At 39.3% G+C, this 8,869-nt stretch overlaps 1 pseudogene; it reads left to right on the forward strand.

The window, feature by feature from the left end:
- The first annotated feature begins 222 nt into the window (after positions 1 to 222).
- On the forward strand, positions 223 to 4,625 carry LOC113081795 (patched domain-containing protein 1-like; annotated as a pseudogene).
- The last annotated feature ends 4,244 nt before the right edge of the window (positions 4,626 to 8,869 follow it).

Genomic DNA, 8,869 nt, shown 5'->3' on the forward strand with positions numbered 1-8,869 from the left:
TGATGACTTTGGACCCCGGGTTCCTTTATGTCAACATTCTAAAAGTAGCTGACCCAGTTTGCCTAATGTCTTGGGCTTCTGTGCTTCTATAAAGTCCCAAGGCTACAGGGGCTGTCAGCCTTCCTCACATCTCCTTTCATCAGATCAATTTTACATGACATGTGGCTATCGTGTGCGAGTAGGACTGAGATTTATTTAGCTACAAATTCATCAGCTGTGAAGATGGAGGAGAAGAAAGTGGGCTATAGTTAGATCATGCTCTGTAAACAGAGGTGGTGGTGACCCAAGAGGCTTCTTTAGCTTTGCTTTCAAGGCAGAATCCTTTCTTTATTTTGATTGATTTTCCAGTAAACTGCACTGGTGAGGAGCTATAAATTAGGAATGGTGTTTTCTATTGGCTACAGTATGTATAGACTGAACTGGATTAGAATTAGATTTCATTGATGGATGTATAATTGTTACAATGCCTGCTAAACATTTTTTGAATTAGCTTTTTTCCCAGAAAAGCAGTGCCAGAGCCAGAGAAGAGAGCATTTGCTTTTCCCTCACATCCATTGTTGCGATGCAGCTGCAGAGTGACTGTCTTGTCACCGTTTTGTTCAATTATTTACGTCTCCTCTTTTCCCAGCAGCCATTTATGTCACTTGAAAGAGCTCCCTGCCAAAATCATTCCAAGCTATGCTTAAAACATTCCACTTCACATTTATAAAATCACTGAAAGACATTTTCTCTTTTCATCTCTTCCAGGTCATGGCTTGTTTGGCACATTTTGAGATGCTGTCGTCTTGGCGTCGGACCCGCGAGGACCAGCAATGTGAAGGAGAGGGTTGCTGCTGTGTTCTCTGACTGTATGCTGCCCTTCACAGCAAGCACTGCCTTGCACGTGGTCACCTTTGGTATAGGGCCAGTCCATTCACAAACATTGAGGCAGTGCGTCTATTTTGTCAAAACGCCTGCATCTCAGTCCTCTTCAACTACCTCTACATCCTCACCTTCTATGGCTCCAACCTGGTGTTTGCTGGCTACCTGGAAAAACAACTACCGTCACAGTCTATTTTGTAGGCGGGTCCCAAAGCCTGAGTTGCTGCAGCAGAAGCCGGCCTGGTACCGTTTTCTCATGTATACACATTACAATGAGGAGGCAACAGAAGCAGGACCACTGCGTGCTTACGAGAGTCACCTGCTTGGTAGCCTTTATGAAACGGTACTACTGTGACTGGATCACCAACACCTATGTCAAACCATTTGTGGTTCTGTTCTACTTGGTATATGTTTCCTTTGCCCTCATGGGCTATCTACAGGTCAGTGAAGGGTCAGATCTTAGCAATGTAGTAGCCACTGAAACAAGCACTATAGCATACACCCGTGCACAACAGCGGTATTTCAGCAGCTACAGCCCTGTGATTGGCTTCTACATCTATGAGTCCATCGAGTACTGGAACACAAGCGTGCAAGAGGACCTACTGGAATACACCAAAGGTTTTGAACGCATCTCCTGGTTTGAGAGTTATCTCAACTACCTCCATGGGCTAAACACCACCACTAGCCTGTCACGGAGCAAACTTCACAGAACGCTTGCGGTCTGGCTTTTTGCGCCAACCCCGATATGTGCATTTCTCGGACGATATCATCTTTGCCAAACGTGCGGATGGAGAATTTGATGTGGTAGCCTCACGTGTGTTTCTAGTGGCCAAGACGACAGAAAACAAACGAGAGGAGATGTCTATCCTGCTGGACACACTAAGGAAGTTATCATTGACCTCCAGGGTGAAGTTCATCATCTTCAATCCATCTTTTGTGTATATGGACCGTTATGCTTCATCTGTTGGAGCACCCCTGAAAAACTCTTGCATCGCTGCTCTCTTTCTGCTCTTCTTTTCCACCTTTTTGGCAGCTGACCCTCTGGTGAATGCCTGGTTGACTGTGACAGTTGCCTCTGTTGAGTTCGGGCTGGTGGGGTTCATGACCCTCTGGCAGGTAGAGTTGGACTGCGTCTCAGTACTGTGTCTGATCTATGGCGTGAACTATGCTGTAGACTCCAGTACTCCGCTGGTGTCTGCATTCGCTCTAGGCCGGGAATCCACCCGTACACGCTGGGTGAAACTGGCTCTGGAGCGACATGGAGTTCCTGCCCTTCAGAGCTACTTGTGTTACGGGGCTGCTCTGCTCCCTCTCGCAGCCGTGCCCTCAAACCTCACCCGCACGCTCTTCAGGTGCCTCTTTCTCACCGCCATCATCACCGCCTTCCACTGTTTGGCCATTCTCCCTGTCCTGCTTACCTTCTTGCCTCCCTCCAAGAAAAAACGGAGGGAGAGAAAGAATGCTGAGGAAAACCAGGAGGAAATTGAGTGCGTGGAGATGGTGGACAGCACGCGTGTAGTTGATCAGATTACCACTGTTTGACCACATGCCCAAAAGAGAGGTAGTTCAGAGGATGTACAAGACAGAAAAAAAAAAACACCCCCAGGGGGTGGCAGAAGCAGACCTGAGTTAGCCTTTGAGCAGTTGGGCTTCCAGTTCCCATACTTAAGAGTCTCTAGATGGCTTTTAAGTACTTTATGGGTGTTCTTTAGTATAAGGCCACATTTTAAACAAGGCTTTTGATGGTAAAAGCAGATGAGTTTGAGGTCTAGCCATTAACAATGGGTGTATCGTTGTCAGGGTAAAAGCCCTATGCAGGTTTCGCTGCAGCTCGATGAGAGGGAGGAAGACCACACTGCTGCACAGTTCCAGATAATCACAGAGGGGGGCTCCTCTGGTCTGCAGTATTACAGCAGCAGTAGAGCGGAAACAGTAACAAGCAATTGATTTGACAAGGCGTAGATAGAGACGTAAACTGTTTCTAATGCTCCAAGAATTATACCAAGACTTTCAAGGGGGACTTAGCTAAAGACCAAGCAGCCATATTCATATCTGCTGATAGCCATGACTTTAATGCGCCCCAATGTTGTCTCAGATTTTTTTTGATCGGGTCCATATATTTGTCTTTTGTTATATATTGATATTAAAAATACCTAGTACTGTATTTGAAAAGTATTTTCACTGACCATGGTGAAAGTCACCTCCCCCACCATGACCAATGTCTCAGAGGCATTTATGGCCGATCTTCCATAAAAGAATGTATAAGAGAGAAAGAAAGAATGGGCGGGTGAAAGAAAAGGACAGAAGGGGGTGGGGATGCGTCTGAGATACACACAGAAGCAAGATTCTGCTGACAGGTTGGTATGCTGTGCAGGGATGCCATGGTAACTCTGGTCACAGTTTAGTTGCATAGTGTATGTATAATTTCCTACCCACTGAGTTCAACAAGGGCATTGGTTACCAATTAAGTCGTACTGCAATGGGGAGTATAATCTATGAAGGATTTATCCCAGCTGCTTCATGCTTATTTTGTTTGCCTTTAAAATGCTGAAAATCACCTTGTCACAGAAAATGCTCTTCATCAATATGCATGAGCCAGAGTCCCTTCATTTTCACCCTCCTTTGCCCTCTGTGTATAAGAGGCTTGAAAATATATATATACAGAGACCTAGGGCAGAAAAAAAGCATAGGAAAGGTGCATCTGGCCAATCAAATCCACTTACTTTTCAAATTCTCCTCAGTCCCAAAAGCAATTGATATCAAATCAATTTATGAGGTAAAATAGCATCCCCTTTAGCTCCGACTCTTACTGTTTTTGTGCAGGGATTAGTGCTTTAAGGCAGCTGGGGTGGGGGTTGGGGCATAGGTTTTTTACCAAGTCCCCTTTCTAAAGCACATATGTGGACTGTGATATTGATATTTATGATGACTGTGGCATAAAAGAAAGGTTATGTTGCAGCTTGTGAAATATTGCTAAATGCATAGCTACTGATAATCATATCAAGGACAATAAAGGGAAAAAAGACCGTTAGACATGCACATGATTGGACACATTTGCACACACACTTCCTGTGACAGCTTTTTTTGGATCATTCCCCCACTACTTGACTGACGGTCTTCACCTTCTCCAATCTCCTCCTAAGCGAATCACTGCACAGCCCACAAGTATCGGCATGAGATATACACATCAAGATATACACCTGTACGGCTAATTAAATCAGCCCATATTTATTTACAGTTGCTAAAGCCTCTCACAGCTGATCTTACTCATCTGAATGAAGCAGCCAGTAATCAATATTCTTTCCGACCAATCTAAGGAAAGTGCTCCAAAAGATTCTATCAACAATTTAATTAAAGTGTTGTAACAGCTCTGTGTGAACTCAGACCAGCAACCCAACTGCAGCTTTTACTGATCTCAGCTGTTGCTGATCTCAGTGAAGCACTCAGACAGCTCTGTCTGATCTCAGAACAGTGCTGTAAATAGAGCTTTCACTGATCTCTGAATGGCATATATCAGAAATACATCAGAAACATCCTTTCTGCTCAGCACCTTTTTGTTTTGAAAGGCCCTATACTGAATAAATAAATAAACAAAAAATCTGTACTTTTGTTTATCTAACATTTATATCTCTAACCTAAAAATCAAACACTAACAACAAACTCAAATACATTTTCATGACAAGTAAAACAGGTTTTTTTTTTTCATTGACAAATCTTGCATTAAATAAATGTTTCTTCCCCCTTTGACAAATAATAGTTTTCTTGTATTAAGCGTAAAAAAATTAATAAATAAAAAACAAATTTAGTTATGTTTGCCAGTAGAGTATGAATAATTATCTTGTTTTCAGAGAACACATCTTATGTATGCCGTAATATTTAATGCAATTTTGATTTAGTATATTTATCTTTTTTGGATATGGAAACAAGATGAAAAAAAGACCATGAAACAAATTAGAACAAAAATACTCATTAAGAAAATTATTTTGTGCAGTGTAATAATATCAATCATGTCTAATCCTAATCTATCTATCTATCTATCTATCTATCTATTTAGTTGGACAGCTTTCATTTAGTAGGAATCAGCTTGGTTTTATTTGGGTAAAATGGTCCTGTTATGTCTACAGTATGTACTTGACTGTACTTGAAAGCGTGTACCCTTTAAGAGAAATATCATGGACCTAGAACGATCTTCATTTTATAAATGAAGCTTAAAAGTTCATGTTCTGTACAGTCTCTTATTTGTTCTCCCTGTCTGTCAAAACTGCTGGATTTGAACATTCAGTGCAAAGCCCTTCACATACCTCTGCTTTCATAGAGATTCACTCAGGCTTACATGCTTTCATTTCATTTGTACAACACCTCCACTATTTTATTCAGTCCAAATATGATTTCTGTGCAGCAGTATTGGCACAAGGCCCTTTGAAGATGTCAAAGCCAGTGGGAAGAATGAGGGGAAAAACATATATATTATACACCCACACTGGTTTGCACACATGCACACACACATAAATTTAGCCTAGAGTTCATGCATTCTACCTGCCTGATATGCCTCTGGAGATGATTGTTGTTTTTTATCTGTTTCTATGAATTTCAGAAGAATAAAAATAAAAGAGGGTAAAATTAAAAGAGAGCAAAGTTGCATCATTTGTTTGTGTTATTACAAATCCTTAATAAATTAAGCATTAACAGTAATTAGGATAAACTCTGATTTCAGTTTTGAAGCATGCTGCCATCTAGTGTGCAGTGCCAGTACATAAAAATGTTGTGGACATTGTTAATTAGTGGAAAGCAGAGCATGAAATTAAGCATGGAGTACAATGAAATATATGAGGGTTAATAGTGTTACAGTATAACCAGAGGAACCAACACACAAGGAGAGCGAGTATGGAAACATAATTGGGAACGACTCCCACAGTTTCACATTACCAGCAGCCTCTACACATTGAGAGCGCTCAGATTCTCAGAGGACTTCTTTAGCGTAGAGAGCTGTGAAAATTGCTAGGCTGTCATTACCAGAAGTAAAGGGTTCATTACTACAGCAACAAGAGCCATATGAACAGCAGTATGACAGTGTGAGTGTGTGCATCCAAAGACACAAGAATAAGGGAGTTTTCCATTCTTTGAAACAAACATTACACAAAGAGTATTTAATTTCCCATGACACATTTCCTTCTGTCTAATGCCTCTGGCAGTCACGCAGATGCTGTGGCATACCCAAACTCAGTCCTGGTCAGCTCTGGATGGGATCTAATCAGCACCACAGAGACTGATCATGAGCAGAGATTACAGAAGAAGACACCAAGGGTGTGCCTCCTCACTAAAGTAACCTAATATTGTTTTGTCCAGGTCAGTTTTTCACTAAACAATTCAGATGAATCGCAACCACTGTTTACAGAATTCATCAGATAAAAGAAACGGCCACCATTCTAATAGGCTGGTTATATGTATAAAAAAGAAATGGTTATGTGCAAATGAACTCAACCATGAAGTGGTTCAATAGACATAGGTGCAAAAAAATAGAAGTGCATTAGTACTCTTTTTGATTCAGCATTGTTTCAGGTGCGATGCATAACTATAGAAACTCAGTCTACTGAAAAGCTCATTTCCATTAAGAGGAAGTAATAAAAGAAGAAGACATGATTCAATACTCACACTTTTGTTGATGATACATCTCACTTTCTGCTTACAGTGGGCTGCATATTTAAACCTGGAAAAAAAAAATGTTTTAGGATTTTGAAAATGTTTAAATATAAAAACAATGATATACTTTGAAATATTTAAGTTGTTATTGTTAACTAAAACGGTTCAAATTGTTTTCAGTAATTGAACTGGATGTGAAATGAACTAAAGCAAATAAGTTTACTAAGATTACTCAAAATTAGTGCACACAACATAAAAAAATAAAAATTAAAATTAAAATTAAAAATATAAGAATAAAACCAACTGTATACAGTACAGACCAAACGTTTGGAAACACCTTGTCATTCAAAGAGTTTTCTTTATTTTCATGACTATAAAAATTGTAGAGTCAAACTGAAGGCATCAAGGGCTATTTGAGCAAGAAGGAGAGTGATGGGGTGCTGCGCCAGATGACCTGGCCTCCACAGTCACCGGACCTGAACCCAATCGAGATGGTTTAGGGGTGAGCTGGACCGCAGTAAGAAGGCAAAAGGGCCAACAAGTGCTAAGCATCTCTCGGGGAACTCCTTCAAGACTGTTGAAAGACCATTTCAGGTGACTACCTCTTGAAGCTCATCGAGAGAATGCCAAGAGTGTGCAAAGCAGTAATCAAAGCAAAAGGTGGCTTTTTTGAAGAAAGTTGTTTAACACCTTTTTGTTATGTATATAATTCCATATATAATTCCACATCTGTTAATTCATAGTTTTGATGCCTTCAGTGTGAATCTACAATTTTCATAGTCGAGAAAATAAAGAAAACTCTTTGGTTTTCTACTTTTCTTTGGAAAACTCTGGATTCCTACAAGACTAGACAATCTTATTGTAGTGATTATTTTAAAATGTATTTATAAGATTTGGTGTTAATTGACAGTGTAAAATAATTACTAAAAAAAAGATGAAAATAAAAATAGATCAATAAAACAAACTCGACAGTTTAAACTTATACACAACAACATACATTATTTAGCTTAATTCACAACTTGACAAACAGAAAGAGGAAAAAGAGATAAAGGGGCCCCAGGGATCCACACCCTGTGTAATAGAAAAGATGATCTGCTGTAAGTTTGAGGGCCATTTTCACAGGTGTCTTTGTTTGCGTGTGTGTGTGTGTGTGTGTGTTTGAGAGAGAGAGAGAGAGAGAGAGAGAGAGACAGAGAGAGAGATGTTAAACCAGTCTGTGCTCCTCTGTGCTATCATTTTTCTCTGTCACTTCAACCCACTAAGCCATAAACACCATTTCCAACCTTTTCAAGTTCCTTTTTCTACCAACCCATATCACACTCTATTTACATTTAAATACAGTATGTAACATTTAAAAGAGTAGTTCATCCAAATTTAAGCTGTGTCTTTATTTGTCCATCCTCATGTTGTTGAAAAAAACAGTAATACTTGCTTCCATGGCATACAAAAACGCTGTTCATACTACTATTTTAAATAAAATAAAATTAAATGGTGGCCATTGGCAAGCTTAAAAAATACCAAAAGCATTATTGAAGGGGACCATAGAACTCACACACTATATTTCAAGTTTTCTAAAGCCATACAAAAACACATCAGTCTCACTATCTTCATGTACATACAACCAAATAATCTGTTAGTACTGACGTCAGAATCAGACCAAAAAGCCATCATGTAAACATAGCAATCAATCCGATGGAGCTCAGTCAGAAATTTAGATCAGACTGGAAGGGGTGGTGTAGACTTAAAATAATTATATCAGGAAAAAATTAAGCATTTAAATGTTTGAATCTGACTAACTTAAAAAATACCTTGCATACATACACAGCAAGTGATTAAATATGTTTTAAGTCTAACAAATGTGCATTTATTTATTTACATCTTACAAACTGGTCAGTGGAGGAGACTAAATATTTATTATTAATTGCTAAAAGCTCTTCTGACATCCATGTCAGCTTCCTTTTTGGATATGTCATCAAGGCAAAATGAAGGCGTTACTCAACGGTGGCTTTATCTAGTTTTGAAGATGTGCATACATGTACAGTAATTCACATATACTATTTAAACAAATATAAATATGTTTGCAAAGTTTAGGGTGCATTTAAAATAAACTGAACTTTCAGAATCTGCAATTGGATTGTATCCATTCAAAAAAAGAAATTTACTGCATGTTAACATACTTGTTGGATCTCATAACCTAATTTCATAACAAATTATTTTCTTCAAATAAAGCTGATATGGTTTTAGATGATTAAAAGATTCACACAGACTACTTCTAAGACTTTTTCCCCTCAAAATTTAGAGCTGTATTGTACAGCTCTAGTCAACCTTCACTTTCATTGTATGGAAAAGAGAAGCAGGAACATTCTGC

The sequence above is a fragment of the Carassius auratus genome, unplaced genomic scaffold, assembly GCF_003368295.1.
Source record: "Carassius auratus strain Wakin unplaced genomic scaffold, ASM336829v1 scaf_tig00035039, whole genome shotgun sequence".
Taxonomy (NCBI): Eukaryota; Metazoa; Chordata; class Actinopteri; order Cypriniformes; family Cyprinidae; genus Carassius; species Carassius auratus.